Source organism: Saccopteryx leptura, chromosome 2, assembly GCF_036850995.1.
Source record: "Saccopteryx leptura isolate mSacLep1 chromosome 2, mSacLep1_pri_phased_curated, whole genome shotgun sequence".
NCBI classification, from domain to species: Eukaryota; Metazoa; Chordata; class Mammalia; order Chiroptera; family Emballonuridae; genus Saccopteryx; species Saccopteryx leptura.
This window is the reverse complement of record NC_089504.1, coordinates 320,829,250-320,854,535: the sequence shown is the minus strand read 5'-3', so window position 1 is coordinate 320,854,535 and position 25,286 is coordinate 320,829,250. Positions and strand designations below refer to the sequence as shown.

Sequence of the window (25,286 nt, the reverse complement as noted above, 5' to 3'; positions counted from 1 at the left end):
GCTGTAAATGTTCCGATGTCATCATTTCTTATGGCTGAGTATATCCAGTCATCTATTGATGGGCTTTTTGGTTGTTTCCATGTCCTGGCCACTGTGAACAATGCTGCAATAAACATGGGGCTGCATGTGTCTTTACGTATCAATGTTTCTGAGTTTTTGGGGTATATACCCAGTAGAGGGATTGCTGGGTCATAAGGTAGTTCTATTTTCAGTTTTTTGAGGAACCACCATACTTTCTTCCATAATGGTTGTACTACTTTACATTCCCACCAACAGTGTATGAGGGTTCCTTTTTCTCCACAGCCTCTCCAACATTTGCTATTACCTGTCTTGCTAATAATAGCTAATCTAACAGGTGTGAGGTGGTATCTCATTGCAGTTTTGATTTGCATTTCTCTAATAGCTAAAGAAGATGAGCATCTTTTCATATATCTGTTGGCCATTTGTATTTCTTCCTGGGAGAAGTGTCTGTTCATATCCTCTTCCCATTTTTTTATTGGATTCTTTGTTTGTTTGTTGTTGAGTTTTATGAGTTCTTTGTATATTTTGGATATTAGGCCCTTATCTGAGCTGTTGTTTGAAAATATCGTTTCCCATTTAGTTGGCTTTCTGTTTATTTTGTTGTAAGTTTCTCTTGCTGAGCAAAAACTTCTTAGTCTGATGTAGTCCCATTCATTAATTTTTGCCTTCACTTCTCTTGCCTGTGGAGTCAAATTCATAAAATGCTCTTTAAAACCCAGGTCCATGAGTTGAGTACCTATGTCTTCTTCTATGTACTTAATTGTTTCAGGTCTTATGTTTAGATCTTTGATCCATTTTGAGTTAATTTTTGTACAGGGGGACAAACTGTATCCAGTTTCATTCTTTTACATGTGGCTTTCCAGTTTTCCCATCACCATTTATTGAAGAGGCTTTCTTTTCTCCATTGTGTGTTGTTGGCCCCTTTATCAAAAATTATTTGACTATATATTTGTGGTTTTATTTCTGGACTTTCTATTCTGTTCCATTGGTCTGAGTGTCTATTTTTCTGCCAATACCATGCTGTTTTGATTGTCATGGCCCTATAATAGAGTTTGAAGTCAGGTATTGTAATGCCCCCAGCTTCATTCTTTTTCTTTAGGATTGCTTTGGCTATTCGGGGTTTTTTATAGTTCCATATAAATCTGATGATTTTTTGCTCTATTTCTTTAAAAAATGTCATTGGAAGTTTGATGGGAATTGCATTAAATTTGTATATTGCTTTGGGTAATATAGCCATCTTGATTATATTTATTCTTCCTAGCCAAGAACAAGGTATATTCTTCCATCTCATTATATCTTTTTCGATTTCCCTTAAAAATGGTTTATAGTTTTCATTATATAAGTCCTTTACATTCTTTGTTATGTTTATTCCTAAGTATTTTATTTTTTTTGTTGCAATCGTGAAGGGGATTATTCTTTTGAGTTCGTTCTCAATTGTTTCATTGTTGGCATATAGAAAGGCTATTGACTTCTGTATGTTAATTTTGTATCCTGCCACCTTATTGTATTGGCTTATTGTTTCTAGTAGTCTTTTTGTGGATTCTTTGGGGTTTTCGATGTATAGGATCATATCATCTGCAAAAAGTGATACCTTTACTTCTTCTTTTCCGATATGGATGGCTTTTATTTCTTTGTCTTGTCTGATTGCTCTGGCTAGAACCTCTAGTACCACATTAAATAAGAGTGGAGAGAGTGGACAACCCTGTCTTGTTCCTGATTTAAAGGGGAAAGACTTCAGTTTAGTGCCATTTAATATGATGTTAGCTGATGGTTTATCATATATGGCCTTTATCATGTTGAGATATTTTCCTTCTATACCCATTTTGTTGAGAGTCTTAAACATAAAATTGTGTTGTATTTTATCAAAAGCCTTTTCTGCGTCTATTGATAAAATCATGTGGTTTTTGTTCTTTGTTTGGTTGATATGGTGTATTACGTTAACCGTTTTACGTATGTTGAACCATCCTTGAGATTCTGGGATGAATCCCACTTGATCATGATGTATTATTTTTTTAATATGTTGTTGTATTCGATTTGCTAGTATTTTGTTTAGTATTTTAGCATCTGTATTCATTAGAGATATTGGTTTGTAGTTTTCTTTTTTTGTGCTATCCTTGCCTGGTTTTGGTATGAGGGTTATGTTGGCCTCATAAAATGTGTTTGGAAGTATTGCTTCTTCTTCAATTTTTTGGAAGACTTTCAGTAGAATAGGAACCAAATCTTCTTTGAATGTTTGATAAAATTCGCTGGTATAGCCGTCAGGGCCTGGACTTTTATTTTTGGGGAGGTTTTTAATGGTTTTTTTCTATTTCTTCTCTACTAATAGGTCTGTTTAGGCTTTCTGCTTCTTCTTGACTCAGTCTAGGAAGGTTGTATTGTTCTAGGAATTTATCCATTTCTTCTAGATTGTTGAATTTAGTGGCATAAAGTTTTTCATAGTATTCTACAATAATTCTTTGTATATCTACGGTGTCCGTGGTGATTTCTCCTCTTTCATTTTGGATTTTGTTTATATGAGTTCTTTCTCTTTTTTCCTTGGTAAGTCTTGCCAAGGGTTTGTCCATTTTGTTGATCTTTTCAAAGAACCAGCTCCTTGTTCTATTAATTTTTTCTATAGTTTTTCTGTTCTCTAATTCATTTATTTCTGCTCTGATTTTTATTATCTCCTTTCTTCGGCTGGTTTTGGGTTTTCTTTGTTCTTCTTTTTCTAGTTCCTTAAGGTGGGAAGTTAAGTGGTTCACTTGGGCTCTCTCTTGTTTGTTCATATATGCCTGAAGTGATATGAACTTCCCTCTTATCACTGCCTTTGCTGCATCCCATAGATTCTGATATGTCGTATTGTCATTTTCATTAGTCTGTATATATCTTTTGATCTCTGCACTTATTTCTTCTTTGACCCGTTCATTTTTTAAAAGTATGTTGTTTAGTTTCCACATTTTTGTGGGATGTTTTTCCTCTTTTTTGCAGTTGAATTCTAGTTTCAAGGCTTTATGATCAGAAAATATGCTTGGTACAACTTCGATTTTTCTGAATTTGCTGATGTTGTTTTTGTGGCCCAACATATGGTCAATTCTTGAGAATGATCCATGTACACTGGAGAAAAATGTATACTCAGTCACTTTGGGATGAAATGTCCTGTAGATGTCTATCATATCCAGGTGCTCTAGTGTTTTGTTTAAGGCCACTATGTCTTTGTTGATTCTCTGTTTGGATGACCGATCTAGAGACGTCAGCGGTGTATTGAGGTCTCCAAGTATGATTGTATTTTTGTCAGTTTTTGTTTTAAGGTTAATAAGTAGCTGTCTTATATATTTTGGTGCTCCTTGGTTTGGTGCATATATATTAAGAATTGTTATGTCTTCTTGATTCAGTGTCCCCTTAGCCATGATGAAATGGCCATTTTTGTCTCTGAGTACTTTTCCTGTCTTGTAGTCAGCATTATCCGATATGAGTATTGCTACACCTGCTTTTTTTTGGATGTTATTTGCTTGGAGTATTGTTTTCCAGCCTTTCACTTTGAATTTGTTTTTATCCTTGTTACTTAGATGAGTTTCCTGTAGGCAACATACAGTTGGATTTTCTTTTTTAATCCATTCTGCTACTCTTTGCCTTTTTATTGGTGAGTTTAATCCGTTTAAATTTAGTGTAATTATTGACACTTGTGAGTTCCCTATTGCCATTTTATATCTTGCTTTCTGTTAGTTTTGTGTCTTGTTTGATCCTTCTCTTTCTTTTTTCTATCTTTTGTTTTTATTTGGTTGTATTCCATACATCTTTTCTCTGTTGCTATCTCTTTTATCTCATGTGCTTCTGTGGTGATTTTTTCTATGGTGGTTACCTTTGAGTAATGAAAAGGGTCCCTACCCTGTTCATTGTAGTGAACTATTTTGTGAGTACTTTTGCACTCCATCGTACTTTGCTACTATTAATCTCCAACTTCTCCCCCTCTTTTTGTTGTTGTCACAGTTTAAATTTGGTTTTATTGTGTTCTTCTTGGAGCTTTTACTTGTGGCTCTGTTTTTTTTTTTTTTGTTCTTTGTATCTGATTGGAGAACCCCCTTTAGTAATTTCTGGAGTGGGGGTTTTCTGATGATAAATTCCCTCATCTTTTCTGTATCTGTGAATGTTTTTATTTCTCCTTCATATTTGAAGGATAGCTTTGATGGGTATAGATTGCTTTCTCATATGTGCCTGGACCACGGGCTTTCAGCAGACCGAGTAACCCCTTGCTCAAGCCAGCGACCTTGGGTCCAAGCTGATGAGCTTTGCTCAAACCAGATGAGCCAGCGCTCAAGCTGGCGACCTCGAGGTCTCAAACCTGGGTCCTCCGCATCTCAGTCTGACGCTCTATCCACTGCACCACCGCCTGGTCAGGCTAAATTAATAAACTTTTGATAGATAAAATCTTTAAAATGGAAGTCTATATGGGGAAAAATAAAAGGAATCCTAACAGGTGGAAAGTTAGCAATCACTTGCTTAATAATTTCTGATACCCTGTGGGGAAAGAAGAAATTTTTATCTACACACAGAGGTTCTTTTGGCTAGTCTAATAAAGAAATCTACATGAGACAGATTTTTTTTCCCAGAGACAGAGAGAGAGTCAGAGAGAGGGATAGACAGGGACAGACAGATAGGAACGGAGAGATGAGAAGCATCAATCATTAGTTTTTCTTTGCGCATTGCAACACCTTAGTTGTTCATTGATTGCTTTCTCATATATGCCTTGAACGTGAGCCTTCAGCAGACCAAGTAACCCCTTGCTCGAGCCAGCGACCTTGAGTCCAAGCCTGTGAGCTTTTGGTCAAACCAAGTGAGCCTGCACTCAAGCTAGCAACCTTAGGGTCTCGAACCTGGGTCCTCGGCATCCCAGTCTGATGCTCTATCCACTGCACCACTGCCTGGTCAGGCTACATGAGACAGGTTAACAAGAAGAAATTGCCAAATTCAGTTATGAACATATGTATGGGAACTCCATATATATGAGAAAGCCAGAGACCCCACATACATGAGAGGTTTGGAGACAGAAAGGCAAAATGAGGTATATATGGCATCATGAGCCAAGAAAAAAGCTAAGAGCTTTGAGGCTTCAAAGGAGAGGAAGGCCATTTGCAGGATTCTAAGAAAAGCAGATGTTCAGTAATTAGAAATTTGTCATTCCAGCCCTGGCTGAGTTGCTTAATTGGTTAGAGCATCATCCCGATATGCCAAGGTTGCGGGTTCAAGCCCCAGTCAGGGCACATGCAAGAGTCAACCCATGAATGCATAAATGGGTGGAACACCAAATCTATGTTTCTTTCTCTCTCTCCCCCCTTCCTCTCTGGAAACTTTTTTTTTTTTTAAAGAAATTTGCCTTTCCTTATAGATATGTCATAAAAAGTTATTTCTGGTAGTAATTCTTATTAAGGATAAGGCCCTCAATTTAAATTCTTCTAGGCAGTTTAGAGAGAGGCAGAAGTTTCTCCTGAACCCACAGGGTCTCAGTTGCCTTCAGCTTAAAATAATTCACATGCCAAAGTGGCACATCTTGAGGAGACCTGTTCTGAACCCTTGACATCCCTTTTAGCTAGTATGAGGTAGTTCTCAGAGTCAGGTACCACTTTCAAATGTGGGAAATATGTACATGAAGGTTACAGGGGGGAAAATCCTTCTTTGTTCATGCTTCCTCTGTGATCTTCCCCAAAAAATTCACCGTGATTTTATGCCATAGTTCTTACAAGTCTATTTTTATACTTAATGACTCTGTCTTCCCTACTTGCTTGTCTGCCTACCTGCTGTGGAATGTGAGCAGTTCACAAAGTGTCAAATGTTGAATGTAAAGATTAAGTAATACTGGTCCTCAGAAACACTTCTCAGTCACAAAACATAATGAAAGGCAAATAATTAAATATCCATGATTCAGAAGAAATCCTCTTAGTGACTCTCCAAACAGGAAGTAAATAATAGTATGGGATTATATAAGGCTTAGCACTGAATATATATTCACATTATAATAGGATTTATTAAAATTGCTAAACCATATTTTTTCTTCTTTATAGAAAATTATGTGCCCACATTAATTGATATATTCAGCCCATAAGAATAATAAGTATGTGGTATGACAGAATATTCTCTTACTGGTGCATACAAGGTGGGGGAAAAAGTAGATTTACAGTTGTGAGTACGTAAAACACGGAGCTTATGCCTATTCTTGTATTATTTATTATTATTTTCTATATGAACAACTGTAAACCTACTTTTTGCCCCACTATATTTTAAACACGGGAAGTGGCAGAGTGTCCCAAAGGACATTTTCATTATAAATATATCATTTACTCTCTCGTGTCATTGTCTGCGTTTTTAAAAAATAAGAAATTTGGTCATTTTGCAATTAACCTATGTATATGAATGATCTCTCTTATTTAGACAATGTTCTGATATACACCAGAGTTGGTTAAATATCCGTGTTTCCCTTCTTTTCTAGTTAAAGTCTTTATTTCTGGCTTCTGAAAATGATTTGAAAAAATGTCATATATACATCTATATCATTTACTGAATTTTATAAATTCAGATTTGTTTAATAAGTTATGTAAATTGAGCAAAAGGAGATTTGATACATATTTTTGTAGCTCAATATATGCATTTATGTTCTACTTATCAGTATAGACACTCTGAATGAACCACCTCTCAGCTAACAATTTTTTCAAATGTTGAGGTTATAATTTAGAAGTAGCATCACACATTTGGTAAAATTTTATTCAGGGGTTAGGTAATAAAGTCAACATACCAAGTAAAACTGTATTAATGAAAATTGTCCTCAGAAATTCTTTAAATATCATTCATGGTGTTCATTAAACAGAAATACTGCTGCTTGCTATGTCCAACCCTGCCAGTTTTTCTTACTTTTTTTATTGACCACCAGATGAATAATTGGCTATGTATAGAGGTGACATTATATGATTTTTAAGAATCTATTTTTTTCACTTTTATATTAGTCATTACTGTTGCAAATTTCAAGTCCTGATCTGGAACAGTAACCATTACTAGGAAAGGAAAAATCCCACATTAGAAATCTGGCCAAAACTTGAACTCCTATAACAAGTACAATGATATTTTTCTTCTGTGAGAATAGGGATTTCATGTATTTACCTCTTCATAAGTATTACCCTACTTTTGAGCACTGTAGAGTTTAGCACTGATAAATACTTAGAGAAAGATTGTAAAAGGAGAAAATTGGGAAAAGAATGAAAAGAAAAAGAATCTAAAACTTCGTTAAGTTTCAGAGTGGTCTGCCTACATTAATAATAAGGAAGTTAAAATTTAGTAGCCATGGGAATAGCTTAGCCCCTTATACCTGTCTCTGCCCTTACCTTATGTTTAACCCAGTATTTCAAAAAGCAAACCAAACCTATGTACTTTGTCTTTTAAAGTACCTTAACCATGTCCTCATCTTAGTCAGCTAGTACAGAGCATAAGCAACATTAAAATGAAAACCAGTGGAAAATAATTTGTTGTCCAAGTTTGTATTTTTTAAAAATTATTCTGGGGCCCTGGCCGGTTGGCTCAGCGGTAGAGCGTCGGCCTGGTGTGCGGGGGACCCGGGTTCGATTCCCGGCCAGGGCACATAGGAGAAGTGCCCATTTGCTTCTCCACCCCCCCCCCCCTTCCTCTCTGTCTCTCTCTTCCCCTCCCGCAGCCAAGGCTCCATTGGAACAAAGATGGCCCGGGCGCTGGGGATGGCTCCTTGGCCTCTGCCCCAGGCGCTAGAGTGGCTCTGGTTGAGACAGAGCGACACCCCGGAGGGGCAGAGCATCGCCCCCTGGTGGGCAGAGCTTCGCCCCTGGTGGGCGTGCCGGGTGGATCCCGGTCGGGTGCATGTGGGAGTCTGTCTGACTGTCTCTCCCCATTTCCAGCTTCAGAAAAATACAAAAATAAAATAAAATAAAAAAATAAAATAAAAATTATTCTAGAATCCATTTAATGAATGGATAAAGGGGAAGAGATGAACTTACCCTCTTTTCCTAAGCTGTTGGGTTGTTGGTATTCTAAAAGACAAAAACTAAAGTGGCTTACCCTCAAAAATAATTATGTGGCAAGACAATACAGAGGTGGGCAAAAGTGGGTTTACAGTTGAGAGAACACAAAACACAGTTTATTCTTGTATTTTTTTTAAAATTTTTTATTGATTTGAGAAAGAGAAAAACATTAATTTGTTGTTCTACTCATGTATGCATTCTTCGGTTGATTCTTGTATGTGCCATGACGGGGGAATGAACCCACAACCATGGTATATCAGCATGACTTCTAACCAGCTAAACTACCTGGCCAGGGATATTCTTATATTATTATTTATTTAGCCTGCATATCTTTTTCCATACAAACAACTGTAGACCTACTTTTGCCCACCTCTGTATTTGATTTAGAAAGTGTACTTAGAAGAGATTATACTATCAAGGAAACAAGGAACCTGAGGTATGCAGTCCATGGGCGTTTTAAATCTAACATAAATGCTTTAGTTTTCTTTTTTTTCTTTTCCTTCCTTCCTTCCTTCCTTCCTTCCTTCCTTCCTTCCTTCCTTCCTTCCTTCCTTCCTTCCTTCCTTCCTTCCTTCCTTCCTTCCTTCTTTCCTTCCTTCCTTCCTTCCTTCCTCCCTCCCTCCCCTCCCCTCCCCTCCCCTCCCTTCCCATCCTCCCTTCCTTTTCTTCCTTTCCTTTCCTTTGTTTTCTTCCCCTCCCCTCCCCTCCCCTCTCCTCCCTTCCCTTCCCTTCCTCCCTGTTTCCTTCCTTCCTTCCTTCCTTCCTTCCTTCCTTCCTTCCTTCCTTCCTTCCTTCCTTCCTTCCTTCCTTCCTTCCTTCCTTCTTTCTTTCTTTCCTTTGTTTTCTTTCTCTTTTTTTTTTAAGTGAGAGTAAGGGAGATAGTGAGACAGCCTCCTGCACGGGTCTCAGACAGGATCCACCTGCAACCACCCTCTAGAGCCGATGTTCTGCCCATCTGGGGCCATCCTCACAACTGAGCTAATTTTAGTGCCTGAGGTAATGGCTCCATGGAGCCATCCTCAGTGCCTGGGGCCTATGTGCTCTAATCATTCAAGCCACTGGCTGCAGGAGGAAAAGAGAGAGTGAGAGAGAGAGAAGGGGGAGGGGGAGCAGTAGAGAAGCAGATAGTCGCCTCTCCTGTGTGCCCTGACTGGAAACAAACCCAGGACTTATACATGCCATGCCAACGTTCTACTGCTGAGCCAACTTGCCAGGCCCTCTACAGTTTTCTAGTAAGGTAAAATAAAAAGTATTTGAAGGTCATCTAAAACAGATATCTCACTTTACATGTTCTTTAGAAATCACTTATACTTCTTTATTTCCAACTTATTTTCTCTTTTTTTCCCTATTTCCCATTTTTTACTTAGAAAATTAATAAGAGTACATAGGTTGCAGGTAAACATTTCTATAGCATTTGTTCTGTTGAGTGTGTTGTCTGTCTAAAAATATAAGTAATATTAGTGCAATAGAATTACTTTTACATGATTATATTATACATTTTTTAATTAAAAAATTTTTCCCCTGTAATTTAGGAAGAGAGAGACAGTGAAAGAGAAAGGGGAAGATAAAGAGAGAAGCATCAGTTTGTTGTTCCACTAGTTCCATTTAGTTGTGCACTCATTGATTGTTTTTTATATACATGCCCTGACCAGGGATCGAACCTGTGACCTCAGTGCCCCAGGATGATGTTCTATCCATTGAACCACCCAGCCAGGGCTACAGTTCTTTAACACTAGTCCACAGCATCTGTTTACTATAATTCTAAAATGAAATAGTTCTTTACAACAAATATGTATAATGTGATGAAGTCAGATAATCAAATATAAAAAGCTTGAAAAAATTATTTTCTTAAAAAATTTTATTAAAAAATGAACTTTAACAGGGTAACATTGATCATTAAGAGTATGTAAGTTTTAGGTAAACATTTCTGTAGCATTTGAACTGTTGTCTTGTATACCTGTCACCCAAAGTCAAATTGTTTTTCGTCACCTTATATTTGTCCCTCTTTATACCCTTCCCCCCACCAGCTCCCCTCTCCGCCCCCCGTAACCACTTTACTTTTATCTTTGTCCATGAGTCTCAGTTTTATATCCCACCTATGTGTGAAATCATACAGTTCTTAGCTTTCTCTGATTTACTTATTTCACTCAGTAGAATGTTCTTAAGGTCCATCCATGTTGTCATAAATGACACTATGTCATCATTTCTTATGGCTGAGTAGTATTTCATTGTATGTACCATATCTTTTTTTATCCAGTATTCTGTTGAGGGACATTTTGGTTGTTTCCATGTCTTGGCCACTGTGAATAGTGCTGTGATGAACATGGGGGTGCATGTGTCTCTACATACCAATGTTTTCAAATTTTGGGGGTAGATACCCAGTGGAGGGATTGCTGGGTCATATGGTAGTTCTGTTAGTTTTTTGAGGAACCACCATAGTTTCTTTCATAATGGTTGTACTAATTTGCATTCCCACTGGCAGTGAATGAGGGTTCCATTTTCTCCACAGCCTCTCTAACACTTGTTATTACCTGTCTTATTGATAATAGCCAATCTAACAAGTGTGAGGTGGTATCTCATTGTAGTTTTGATATGCATTCCCTCCCTCATGTGTGCTGACCAGGATCCACCTGGCAACCTCTGTTTGGGGCTGATGTTCTGTCCGTCTGAGGCTGCTGCTCTGTTACTTGGCAATTGAGCTGTTTTAGTGCCTGAGGTGAGGCATGAAGCCATACTCAGTGCCTGGGCCAACTTGCTCATTTGAGCCATGGCTGCAGGAGGGTAAGGGAAGGGGAGGTGTAGAGAAGCAGATGGTTGTTTCTCCTGTGTGCCCTGACTGGGAATTGAACCCAGGACTTCTACATGCCAGGCTGACATTCTTTTGCTGAACCAACCAGCCAGGGCCTTATTTCTTTTTTGACCCAGTCATTTTTTAGAAGTATGTTGTTTAATTTTCACATTTTTGTGTGTTTCTTTACTTTTTTTACAATTGAATTCTGATTTCAAAGCTTTATGGTCAGAAAATATGTTTGGTCTAGTTTCAATCTTCCTGAATTTGTTGATGTTAGTTTTGTGGCCCAATACATGGTCTATCCTTGAGAATGTTCCCTGTACACAGGAGAAGAATGTATAACCTGATGTTTTAGGATGAAATGACCTGTAAATGTCTATTACGTCCATTTGGCCCAGTGTGTCATTTAAAGCCAATATTTCTTTATTGATTTTTCTGTTGGGATGATCTATCTAAAGCTGTCAATGGAGTTGTATGTATTGAAATCTCCAAATATGATTTTGTATTTGTCTGCTTCTATTTTTATATCAGTTAGTAGATGTCTTAAATATTTTTGTGCTCCCTGGTTCAGCGCATATATATTAAGAAGTGTTATGTCTTCTTGATACAATGTCCCCTTTATTATTATGAAATGGTCCATCTTTGTCTCTGGTTACCTTTGTTGTCTTGAAGTCAGCATTGTCAGGTATGATTATGGTTACACCTGCTTTCCTTTGGATATTATTTGCTTGGAGAATCGTTTTCCAACCTTTCTTTCATTTTGAGTCTACTCTTGTCCTTGCAGCTTAGATGTGTCTCTTGAAGGCAGCATATGATTGAGTTATGCTTTTTGATCCAGTCTACTACTCTGAACCTTTTTATTGGTGACTTCAGTCCATTTACATTTAGGGTAATTATTGATGTGTGAGGATTTCCTATAGCTATTTTATGTTTTGTTTTTTGGTATCTCTGTGTCTTTTTTGGTTCTTTTCTTTTTTGTTTCTGTCAGTTGTTTTTCTTTGGTGGTATTCCATACTTATTTCTCCTGTTTCTTCTTTTTAGTAGCTTTTTTATGGGTGCTTACCATTAGGTTAAGAGAAAAATGTTCATATATATACAAGAGTCCTTTGTCCTGTGAGTGCTTCTACATTCCATCCTCCTTTGCTACTGCAGATGTTTATCCTCTCCCCTTTTATGTTACAGTTGTCACAGATTATCCTTGTTTTTATTGTGACCTTGTTGGAGTTTTACTTGTAGTTTTGATTTCTTTTTTTCTTTGTGTCTGGTAGAATAACCCCCTTGAGTATTTCCTACAGTGGGGGTTTTCTGGCAATAAATCCCCTCAACTTCTGTAGGTCTGTAAAACTTTTTCTTTTTCCTTCATATTTGAAAGATAACTTTGATACAGTATTTTTGGCTGATAATTCCTCTTTTTCAGTACTTTAAATATTTGAGTCCACTCTTTTCTGGCTTGTAGAGTGTCTGCAGAAAATCCAATGATAACCTAATGGGCTTTCCTTTATATGTTATGTTCTTCTTTTCCCCAGATGCCTTGAGGATTATTCCTTTGTTACTGATGTGTGTGTGTGTGTGTGTGTGTGTGTGTGTGTGTGTGAGGCAGAGACAGAGAAAGAGAAAGAGAATGACAGGGACAGACATGCAGGAAGGGAGAGAGATGAGAAGCATTAATTCTTTTTTTTTTTCTTTGTATTTTTCTGAAGCTGGAAACGGGGAGAAACAGTCAGACAGACTCCCGCATGCACCCGACCGGGATCCACCCGGCACGCCCACCAGGGGGCGATGCTCTGCCACGACCAGAGCCACTCTAGCGCCTGGGGCAGAGGCCAAGGAGCCATCCCCAGCGCCCGGGCTATCTTTGCTCCAGTGGAGCCTTGGCTGCGGGAGGGGAAGAGAGAGACAGAGAGAAAGGAGGGGGGGAATGGAGAAGCAAATGGGCGCTTCTCCTATGTGCCCTGACCGGGAATTGAACCCGGATCCCCCACACACCAGGCCGACGCTCTACCGCTGAGCCAACCAAGAAGCCTACCGCTCGGCCAGGGCCGAGGAGCATCAATTCTTTATTGCAGCTTCTTCATTGTTCATTGATGATTTTCTTATATGTGACTTGACCAGGGGCTACAGCAGAGCAGAGTGACCCTTGCTCAAGCAAGCAACCTTGGGCTCAAGCCAGCGACTGTGAGGTCATGTCTATGATCCCACATTCAAGCCAACATCCCCGTGCTCAAGCTGGTGAGCCTGCACTCAAGCCCGTGAGCCTGTGCTCAAGCCGGTGACCTTGCGGTTTCAAACCTGGGCCCTCTGATCCCAGTCCAACACTCTATCCACTGCACCACCACCTGGTCAGGCTCTTTGTCACTGATATTTTGACTGTTTTATTACGATGTGCCTTGGTGTAGGTCTCTTTGGGTTGAGGTAACTCGACATTCTGTTTGCTTCTTGGATTCAAGGCTCTAACTCTTCCCATAGGCCAGTGGTCGGCAAACTCATTAGTCAACAGCCAAATATTAATAGTACAATGATTGAAATTTATTTTGAGAGCCAAATTTTTTAAACTTAAACTATATAGGTAGGTATATTGTTATTAACTTAATTAAGGTATTCCTAAGCTGGCCAAAGAACCACACTCAAGGGGCCAAAGAGCTGCATGTGGCTCATGAGCCATGGTTTGCAAACCACTGCCATAGGCTGTGGAAGTTCTGATCAATTATTTGTTTGAATAGTCTCTCCATTCCTTTCTCCCTCTCTTCTTATTCTGATATACCTATTCTTATATTGCTCTTTCTAATGGAGTCAGACAATTCTTGTAGAGCTCTCTCAGTTGTTTTAATTCATGAGTCTCTCTTCTCTTTTGTAGCATCTCTAGTTGCCTGTCTTCGATGTCACTGTTTCTTTCCTCTATCTGGCTTGTTCTGTCAGCCGAAGTTGCTACCTTAGTTTTCAGTTCATGTATTGAGTTCTTCATCTCTGTTTTTAAAGTTTCAATCTCCTTGGTGAGATATTCGTTTTGTTTTCTGAGCTCATTAAGTTGCCTATTGGTGTCTTCTTGCATTTCTTTGAATATTTTCAGAACTTCAATTTTGAATTCTTTTATCATTTAACTCCAAAAGTTTCATGTGATTGAGATTGTTTTCTAGAGATTTTTTATTTTCTTTCTGCACTACATCTCTGTCTTGTGTAGCCATAGTATTTGATTTCTTCTTCCTTGATGGCATTTGAGAGTGGTGTTAAGAATCCTAACAAAAAGACAACTAAAAGAATTTAAAAATACAATAAAAAATATAAAAATTTTAAAAATTATGCCAAGTAAAGAAGAAAAAAATACAGAAAAAAGGAACAAAACCCAAAAAAACAAAAAAAGAATAAAATATATAAAAAATAAAGGAAATGAAATTTAAAAGAAAGGGAAAAGAATAAGAAAAAAGGAAAAAAGAAAAAATAAAGAAAAATGAATTTTGTTTTTTTTTTTTGTATTTTTCTTAAGTTGGAAACAGGGAGGCAGTCAGACAGACTCACACATGCGCCTGACCGGGATCCACCCGGCATGCCCACCAGGGGGCGATGCTCTGCCCATCTTGGGGCATCGCTCTGCCACAATCAGAGCCATTCTAGCACCTGAGGCAGAGGCCACAAAGCCATCCTCAGCGCCCGGGCAAACCTTGCTCCAATGGAGCCTTGGCTGCAGGAGGGGAAGAGAGAGACAGAGAGGAAGGAGAGGGGGAGGGGTGGAGAAGCAGATGGGCGCTTCTCCTGTGTGCTCTGGCTGGGAATCGAACCCGGAACTCCCGCACGCCAGGCCGATGCTCTACCACTGAGCCAACCGGTCAGGGCTGAATTTTGGTTTTGAGAGGTTTCTTCTAGTAGGTGTCACTGTACTACAACCTGTAGCTCTGTGAAGTTACTGGGCTGTCCTCTGCTGAGATGTTGCTGTTGCAAGGATGTAGGTGGGGCTGGTCATGTTGGTGGGTGGAGCATGTTGTGAGGGTTTTACAGCTTCAGCTTTCTTGTTTTACAGCTCTAACAATGGCAGTCTTAGGCTTCTGGGAACTCCTTCTCTTGTCTCAACAGACCTGGGGTCCAGATGCAAAGCACTTGTGTTCTTCAGAGGAGAGAGTGGCTCTGGAGAGCTAGTTGTGGGGTTTGTTTCTGTCACTCTTTGTACAGCAAGGTGAGGGAGGTGGGATCTGAGGGGCCACACTTTTCTTCATCTCTGCTGAATGTGGGCTGCAGGTAGACTGGGGAAACACTGCCCATGACCCCGCACTCTGGCCATGTTGGTTTATCTTCTCCTCTGCCCCTCTGTCTCACCGCTCCTCCCAGCAGAAAGAGACCCAGTCACTCCAGGTTTTTCTCTCTGTACCCCTCAGACAAAATCCAGACAGCTTGAGTTTCCTTCCTCCCTGTAGTCTGGCAGAGGAAAAAAAAACCTAATCACTCTGGGTTTGTCTTCTGCCCAGAGTCAACCGCAAATGTGTTTTATCTTCTGCCCCCCTTTTCACCCCTTCCCACCTTTAGCCCATTTGGTATGCGGATCTTTCAGGTGTGCCTAGAGACCGAGCTGGGATTTCTTTGCTGTGTTAATAGTTCAATTTGTTGAAATTTCAAGGGGAGAGATCAGGGGTATCTCTCTCACCACCATTACTCTGAAGTCACTGAAGACTTGTAATTACTCTTTCAGACATTTTATGTCTGTTGAATTCTTCTGCCCCGTTGATTGATTGATTGATTGATTGACTGACTGACTTTAGAGAGGAAGGGAGAAAGAGAGAAACATCCTTTTATTGTTCATTTTTTAAATGCATTCTTTGGTTGATTATTTTTGTGCCCTGACTGGGATCAAACTTGCAACCTTGGTGTATCTGGACAGTGCTCTTCTAACTAACCAAGCCAGGGTCTGTTTACTTCTATTGAAATACATTTTCCCTTTTTGTCTTTGTGGTTTTGCTTAAGTAGGTATTTTTAAATAAGACAACATAGATCTTTAGAATTTCAAACTTTTAAGTTACATTATCTTATTTCCACTATTGCTGTACGAAGAAGGTAGAAAATATATTATTACCCATACTTCATTGGTGATGAATTTGAGACTTGGAGTTAAGTGATTTGCCAGGGTTATGTCTAGTAAGCAAATGAGCCATTATTACAGATACAAGCAGTTAACTAGTCAAGTGAAATGTCCTTCCTTCTACATTGCAGTCCTTTTTATTGACATTGTACTGAGGTTATCATCAGATATGGAGATTAATACATTATAAACTTTTGACTAACAAATATATAATTATACTAGAATTATTAGTGTAGTGGCAATGCTGCCCATGTAAGAGAACAGTATAATAAATTAACTGTTTTGCTTTACTTTGTATCAGGACATTTCATTAAATGTGTAGTGATAGAAAAGAAACATATATTGATATGATACAGAACAATTTCATATAGCAGTAATTTTCAACCAGTGTGCTGCAAGAATTTAATTTTTTTTAATTTTTTTTTTGCATTTTTCTGAAGCTGGAAACGGGGAGAGACAGTCAGACAGACTCCCGCATGCGCCCGACCAGGATCCACCCGGCACACCCACCAGGGGCGATGCTCTGCCCCTCCGGGGCGTCGCTCTGTCATGACCAGAGCCACTCTAGTGCCTGGGGCAGTGGCCAAGGAGCCATCCCCAGCGCCCGGGCCATCTTTGCTCCAATGGAGCCTTGGCTGCGGGAGGGGAAGAGAGAGACAGAGAGTAAGGAGGGGGGGGTGGAGAAGCAAATGGGCGCTTCTCCTATGTGCCCTGGCTGGGGATCGAACCCGGGTCCCCCGCACGCCAGGCCGACGCTCTACCGCTGAGCCAACCGGCCAGGGCCAAGAATTTTAAAAACATGCAATACTTGATTATTTAGTGAAGGGCACTGACCTCCTTTTCCCAATTGTCAAATAAAAAATTACAACAGCCAAACCACAATAGCTATCTGGTGTGATTGAATCAAAATTATATATATATTCTTTGACAGATTGGCAAAAAAATTATTTTTCAGTATGCAGCAGAGTTTTAGTTTGTGTGTCATGAGGTGAAAAAGTTTGAAAATTTCTGTCATACAGAATTGTCCTGTCTAAATAGGTGAGTGTATACCAATGGATCATATGCCTCAGAAGCCTACTGAAAACTTTTTTCTTTACAAGACAATTCAGAGCTATGTCTAGAATACTGCAGAAAGCGTACCATTACCACTGCTAAATTCATACATTAACCCTAGCTCCCCTTCTCCCACAATTCTTTTTTCAAGCTATCCTGTGTCCACTGGAAGGGAAGGGACTCTTCTGGATTCCTTGGAGGTGAGGAGAAACTATGACAACAGAAAAGTTCTCCAAACCCAATAGGGAAAGACCTTCGGACTCATGGGGTAGAACAATTACCCTGTCCCACCAGTGATTAACACAAAGCATTTCCTTGATCATGATCATATGTGCATTTTGAGGCAGTTAGTGTGTTGAACCTTTCTGCATCTAGAAGCAATGTAGGAGGTAGTATGTTTATCTTTGAAATTGATACCATTGCTGCTATATTAGTCAATCAATTGACAGTTCTGTAGTGTTGGTGTATCTGATGGTGCCATTGGAGAGAAAAGTCATTAATCAGGTTTTTAATATCTCTACGTATTTAAAAATAAATTTTCTGCTATCTTACATTCTAGACAGTTCTTTCCCTTTCACTAATTTTATCATTTAACCCAATAAATTATGAAGATACCGCAGGCACATATTAGTTTGCTACAGTATTGTTAATTTTATAAGTTACATTAATAAGCAGTTTTTTGTTAGTGACTACTTAGTTGCTGTATTTTGCAATATGTATTCATTCACACAGCTCTGATTTAAGAATTCAGAGGAGGACTCACTAAGAGAGGCATTTATAGCTTTAAGGCATGAGGAGCTTAGTTTTTTAATATAAATGGTTCCCAGAATCCATGTCACAGCTCCTTATATGGTGCTTTTTTTTTTTTCTTTTCGGTTGCTATGACAACAGCAGCACTGCACCATTCATCAGCTCTGGACCTGGGCTGCATTGCTAGCCTTCCATGTTAATCCTGAATGTTAAGAACATCCGTGAATCATTCACTATGTTAATACTGCGCCATTAGAAACCTCAGAACCTGTTCTTCCAGCAGTTTACTCTAACAGAAGGGTAAACTAAACTGCGCCACAGAGAAAAATTGTATAAAAATACTTTTTTTCATAAGGGAATCATACAGACTATATTTGCTGCAGTATTCTGAAAGGATAAGCTTCTGTCAGGCAATCTAAGGAAAAGAACTCGTCCGTGTAATCTGTCTTGAAATCATTAGCTGTTCAAAACAAATACCACATTGCATCTCTGGATACAAAAAGAAGCAGGTGATGTTGTTAAGGGTTCTAAGCTCATTTGGGAGCATCACTTGTGCTTTGGGACCATAATCAACGTTTGCTGTAAGAAGTATCACCTGTAACACACAGTAAGTGCTTGGCTGTGTGAAGAGCTGGCTGGAGAAAATTCAAGTGTGCATCATTACTGATGTGTCAGATCTGATAACATGACCAGTGAATAAGAAGAAGCCTTTCATGTTTTCAGGAGAAAAGACTATAGAGTATTGACTTATGAGGAAGAAAAACTAAAGCTTGTGAGTATGATGAGTAGAATATTTGTGTGTTACATGGATTGCTGAACTATGAGTCCTATTTTGAGCTTTGTAGAAAAAGAAACGCAACCTAAGAAAATGTGACAATTTTCAAGGAAGCAATTTAAGAAAAATGTCTTTAGGCACATTTATTGAATTTTTGTGTGTTCTTTTATTTGTGTGTGTTTGTGTGTTTATGGATATTTTAAATAGTTTCATATTTTAAAAAATAATTTCATTATAAAGAAAGCTGTTACCTCAATTTTTTTTCATGTTATTGGTCAGATTTTTTTTTATTAGGTTGTGAACTCAGAATAGATTTTTGCTTCTTAATGCAATAACCTTAAATGTAAAGTATACTTTTAAAAAATAATAGAATGGAAATATAGAATTTTTGTAAATATGCTTTATTAATACATCTAATTTTTATTTTGTTAATTGCAGTGGTTACAAATGAATGTACTTTGAATAGTTTTAAGGATTTTTTAAAACTTGACATTACTTGCTAGTTTTGTTGTTTACGGTGTTTGTTTTCCCCGTTGAGAAAGGTAAATTAGAGATTTTTCCATTTTTACTTGTATTTTTAGACCATTTGGTAATGATCAATTTAAGATAAATTGAATTCATAGGTTGAATTTTCTTAAAAGACTGTTTACTGCCTTTTAATTTCTCTTTGTAGTTCTTTAGCTAACCATGGAAACTTAGAAATGTACTAAAAGTAGGAACTTGGTTTTTCAAAATGAGAATATTTAGACTGATGTTCAGTCATAAAAGAAAAAGGTATTTTAGATGGGCTTTTATCTTCCTGAATTGCTCTTCTTAAATGCATTTTGTTCAGAGAAGATCTAGTTTAGGATCGTAACTACATAATTTACACAATTAGGGAGAAAAAGAATTTATTACTTTGTTATTACTGCATTTTGATTTATAGTCCTTCCATTCTTGAGATCTTTGCCTATATTTAGAGCTGTACATGACTGCTCAATGTTTAAGAAACCTTTAAATAGGGAGAATTAATGTATTTAAAGGATAATGAAAATACTAATCATTTATACTTACAGTCATCTGTCATTTAGTGTCTACTTTTATTTGAAAGCCTGTAAGTAATAGAATAAATTGCATATTCACATTTCAACCATTGCAATGCAAGAAAATATGAATTTTAAAATGTATGTATATTAATAACTGTACATTATAAGTTAACACTTTCTTATAACTAGCCTATCTTCACAAATGAATATGTACAAAGAATTTTGTATTGCATTATCTCCAAAACCATAATTCTTATTAATAAAAAAGACTGATTGGAGAAAAGTTACATTTTTAATAATAGACTTATTCAATTTTAAAGTAATCATCTTTGGATGATCCTGTGATATTTTTTATGTTTGGAGCCTTACCCAATGGATATAGTCCTGAAAGGTTCTATATAGCGTATTTGTTTGTAAATTGTCTAACATAAAACCCACTAGTGAAATTCCCTATTTTGAGAGATTTTTCAGGAAGTTGATTTGGTGAATCTGTATATCATGTACTGTGCTCTTTAGGTTTTTTTAAAGTAGGAGCCATCTGGTTTATTCAGTATATAAAGATTTAAGTTGTAGATTAAACTGGCAGCATTCTATGAAAATATTAAACCTCCTACTTTGGACTTATAATTTAACCCATCAATTCCAAAAGAGTTTGACATCTTCAGATTTACTTTCTAAAATCCTTTCAAGTTTTTTCAATATCATTAGGATGTGAGGGTGATCTGGCTGCTACATCTGTCACCCCATTGATCACCAGAGTTGATTCGGCTGATCTGGCTGGGTAAGAGGGTGTCACCTTCCTCCCTCACCGCTCCATGTGTGTCCCTCCCGAAGCTGCGCGCTAGGTCAAAGAGGACGACCTTCCCCGATAGAGGAGAGGACCGTTCTTCAGTCAAGGGTATACAAGTAGCTGCGCTCCCCTGCCAGAACCTCCAAACAAGTCTCAAGCCAATATCATTAATAAAATAGACAACTGGGTAAAATCTTATTTGATAGTAGGCATTCCTTTTATAAATTATACATAAAATTTATAAATACAGAAGGCTTTAGTTTATTCCCTAGTTTCCATTAACTAGGACTTAAACATGTTATCCATTAACACTTCTGAATATCTGAAAGTTTATTAGTACTGCTGATAAGCTTTTACTAGGAAATAGACACCTCATTTCTATCAAGATCTACATTAAGACTAAAAATCTCACATTGGTGATAAATTATTTTAAAAGAATGATTTCTAGTTATTTTTTCCTTATGGGAATCAATCATAATATTTCTATGACAAATGTGTCCTCTTTATCACTCCAGTGTTCTACAATAAAACATTTTAATAACTTGTAAGCTTTGCAGCTTAGGACATATTAACCTCTCTGAAGTTTCTCTTCTGTAAAGTTAATGAAATAATGCCTTATTGTAGTGTCATTCTAGGCATTAAGAAAGATAATATACTGCTCACAAAAATTAGGGGATATTTCAAAATGAATATGAAATGATAAAATATCCTCTAGCTATTGTGAGCAGCATATCTGTAAAGGATCTAGTATAGTATTTATCACAAAGGAAGCATTCTCTAAGTAACAATTCTCTTCTCTACCCTTTCTCTCCATTGGCCTGCCTCAGTGATTTTTAGACTTTTCCTTGGGAAGCAGCATATCTGTAAAGGATCTAGTATAGTATTTATCACAAAGGAAGCATTCTCTAAGTAACAATTCTCTTCTCTACCCTTTCTCTCCATTGGCCTGCCTCAGTGATTTTTAGACTTTTCCTTGGGAGTATCTTCGGGACAGAGAAATTTGAATGCAAATCAAAGGGGTATAGGATATATTTTAAAGGGGCAACCAAAGCAAACCTGGATTATTTTGGAAATCTTATATCTTTTTCTTTTAAAATAGTCTACATTCCATCAACTATAATTTAAAAATAAAAAAATAAAAAGTTACTTAAAAAATAGTCTACATTTTACATTTTTATGTTTTCCAAAAAAAAAAAAATCCTTTAAGTAAAACTCACTCTTCAGGAAAATATGCCATATTTTCTCATAAATTTGCATACCCCAACATACTACTACTTACCTGTATAATTTCCCAAATTTAAGACATACTACTGAGATCTCTTGATCTGGGTGTCATACTTAGGAAATAAAGGTCCTGAAATAAAATAAGTATGTATTTCTCTGGAAAAATACAATCATGAGGCAGGGATGAAAAATGTATCTAATTAAAGGTATAAGGCTTACTTAGTTCAAAAGAGTGAGTAGTGGTTTGAGCTGGGTCAAGCTGTAGTGGAATGAGAAAGGAAATATCTTTATGTCAGAAATGAAGAAGAATGACGATGGCCTGACCAGGCTGTGGCGCAGTGGATAGAGCATCAGACTGGGATGCGGAGAACCCAGGTTCAAGACCCCGAGGTCGCCAGCTTGAGCGGGGCTTATTTGGTTTGAGCAAGGCTCACCAGCTTGAGCCCAAGGTCGCTGGCTCTAGCAAGGGGTCACTCGATCTGCTGTGGCCCCCTGGTCAAGGCACATATGAGAAATCAATCAATGAAAACTAAGGAGTTGCAATGAAGAATGAATGTTTCTCATCTCCCTTCCTGTCTGTCTGTCCCTATCTGTCCCTCTGTCTGACTCTCTCTGTCTCTGCCACAAAAAAAAAAAAAAAAAAAAAAAAAAAAAAAGGCGAAACTAACAGTTTAGCATTTTTAAAACTGGGAAGTCCTACAATAAGGGAACCTCTATTTAACTGTTTAATTATCACTAATCTAGTGTCTCTAACACTTGTTTGACAACAAACCCTTTGGTTTTTTTGTACAAATCCTACAATATCATATGCAACAAGTAAGTGTTCCAAGGAACACACTTAGGGAAATACGCGAGTAAAAGACGTTATGTCATTTAAAAGGAAAGAAAAATGGATAACTGTGCAGAGCAACGTATGATAGCAATCGTCTTGGCCAGGCGTGGCCAACAGTTTTTGCCCCTGGGCCAGATTAGAAAGAAAACTTTTTTCACGGGCCAGACGAAATATTAAAATTAAAAAATGTTAAATACAAAAACGATTTGTTTAAGTAAAAATTTTATTATGTAATTTGTTTATGAATAAATATGAGTGAAAAAATTTTAATATACAATATTATTTTAATAAAAATATTTTTAATAATATAATTACATACCATATAAATATCCAAACTGTATCGCAATCAATCGAAACAATAATTAATAGAATGAGCTTGAAGGGGTTATATCGCAAATAAAACAATTATTTCGTTTTTCAAACAGCCTGGACACGTTTTCAGTTATCAACTGCAGCTATTGTCTATGCTACAATGCCACTTGATTCAGCACACTTGACCACAAAAATAACGAATTGTTTGACCTTGGGTCGCACTGGCAAACTCCGCCTAAAAGAATGTGGGTTTCACATCACCGCAAAACGTCAAATAGTTCATATCGCATACAGACCAGTACAAAAGTTGTAAATCTTTATAATGGAATTTTTAAAAAAATAACGTATCACGAATCCATTCGACCAATTATTGGAAGTTAACCCTAGATTAGTCACATGCGGAATTCTTTTCTGCGTATCGCTATCCTCTTAAATATCTCGATTTCCAATAATCAAAGATGCTTCCGCTTCTGAGAAGCTGAGATTTTAAAGTAGCAGAGAATATTAAAAACTTAATCGCAGGCCACATAAACTCATTACGAGGCCAGATTCGGCCCAGGGCCGTATGTTGGCATTGCCTGACCTTGGCACTCAGAAGATTATGGAAAAGTTACATTTTGCTCAAATTCCCCATGTAAGTTAAACTTAAGTATTTTAGAGAATGGTATTTTTTAAGTCACAGAAAAGATTGTATTTACCATGTGGATTACAAAATGAATTGATAAATAAGATGACGGGTAAAATCTTGAAGCTAGAGGACAGGATGCATTCCAGTGGTAATTACATAAAGGATGCTGTGGAAGAGAAAACCAGGAATGGATTTTGGAGGCCTTTGGGACAATGGTAAACTGAGATGGTAGCAGTGAATAAGATACAAGGAGAAAAAGATTTTGAGGAATGAGCAAATTGGTGACCAGGCATTTATAGAATCCGGGAATGTGGAAGATCTGTCAAAGATTATTCTATTACTTTAAGAATGGGAATTGATGGCTTTGAGAAAATGAGGCACATTAAATTCATAATAGATGGTAGCAGGAAATTAGATTGGAAATGTGGTTTCAGCACTTTAAACCAAAGTAAAATTTGAAAATATAAATTTGGAAGTTATACTCATCAAGAGTAGTTAAAACATTAAGAGTAGGTAAAAATCTCTTTCCAATGAGAATAGAACAAATAAACAGAAAAGGTGGGGAATGAATATTCATCATTAAGCAATTCAAGCAGAAGAGATCAGGATTCCAATTTAGATCTTTCTCTAACTTCAGTACCTACCTTCAGGGATCAAGAAGTAAGCCTTAAGCTTAAGGAATCGAAAAGCCATATTTAAAGGTTGATGAGATTAATAACATGCAGTCTGAAAGATATTGGGAGAACGAAGGTGGTATAACAATTATGGAAGCTGAGATATGAGTGGGTTTTAGGGAATATTTAATCACTGTTTTCAAATTCACGTAGAGGTTATGAATACAAATTCTTTGTAGGACATGAATCTACTGTTTTCATAGTCTCCTTTTTACTTTCATGAACTGTAGTCCAGACTCTTAGCTGCAGTGGTCCACATTAGGCAAATAATTGTATTTTGTTTCTTTAAAGAGGAGAAAGAGAGGCTACATAAAAATAGGTGGGAATGGAGGAGGGAAAAGGAAGCATCTAATGAGAAATTCACGGCCAAATAATGCTTTTTAGAGTTCTAGGGGTTTTTTGTTTTGTTTTGTTTAGTCTATAATTTATAGTTTAATATAGGACCTTTCAAGACTTTTGAGGATAAAGTAATTTTCTCTCCACTTAACATCATCATCCCAATAAGTTTCTCTTCACTATTTTAACATAGCTAAAACCAGGCAAGATGACTCTTTTACGTTAATTTTATGTGATAATGGTATAGTAAGCTTCTGCTACTTACTCTGTGATATTGAATATGGTATATAACCTCTCTGATTTTGTTTTCCCTTCTGTGAAATATGTAGGTAACAACTCACAAAGGGTTTGTAAGGATTAAATGAATTTTTACAGGTAAAATGCTTACAGCAGTCTCTAGTATATACTATTAAGTACTCAATAAGAATTGATGATGTTGTTTATTGGCAATTGCAGGACCATATTTACTTTTTTTATCTTTCTAATTTTTTATTTGGTGAGAAGGGAAACTTTTTACTTTTTAGATTAAGTGTTTAACTTGAGCAGAGAGTAGTTAAAGCATGCTTGAGTTTAGAAAACATCCTGTCAGCAATATTGGGTGCTGGTGTTGACCTCCCTCTGTATTCATTAATGCTCAGCATATTTCAGTATGAGTTCATATTACTTCTAGTAGAAACTGGTTGCATATTCAAACTAAAACAATTGATAAGTATGCAATTTCCCCTTTTTTAATTTAAAACACCCCCTTCCAAAAAAGTATGAATAAGTATATTGTCATATTTTTATGATACGATGAGATGCTTAGAATTATGTTAAAGTTATACATTTCATTGCACAGTGGAGTTTTCCATTTTAGCATTTGTTACAAGTAAAAGTATTAAATTCTTTAGCAATATAGTTTAGCACAGTTACTTCCTAACCTCACGAAAAAAGGAAAAAGGAAGATTAAACATATATGTTACCCAATACCACGTCATTATTATTTTTTCAAACAAAATTTC

The 25,286-nt window shown here is 37.3% G+C and overlaps 1 protein-coding gene across 7 annotated transcripts in view; it reads left to right on the top strand.

Annotated features, from left to right (window-relative positions):
- The window catches only part of TANC2 (tetratricopeptide repeat, ankyrin repeat and coiled-coil containing 2), a 372,265-nt gene that overhangs the window by 137,009 nt on the left and 209,970 nt on the right, over positions 1-25,286 (top strand). The window contains exon 1 of one of the 7 annotated variants that reach the window (XM_066363073.1): positions 18,276-18,461. The exons of the other annotated variants lie outside the window; for them this stretch is intronic. The gene's annotated coding sequence lies outside the window, so the exon portion shown is untranslated. Of the gene's footprint in view, positions 1-18,275; positions 18,462-25,286 lie in introns of those variants that run through there. 7 annotated transcript variants of the gene reach the window in all.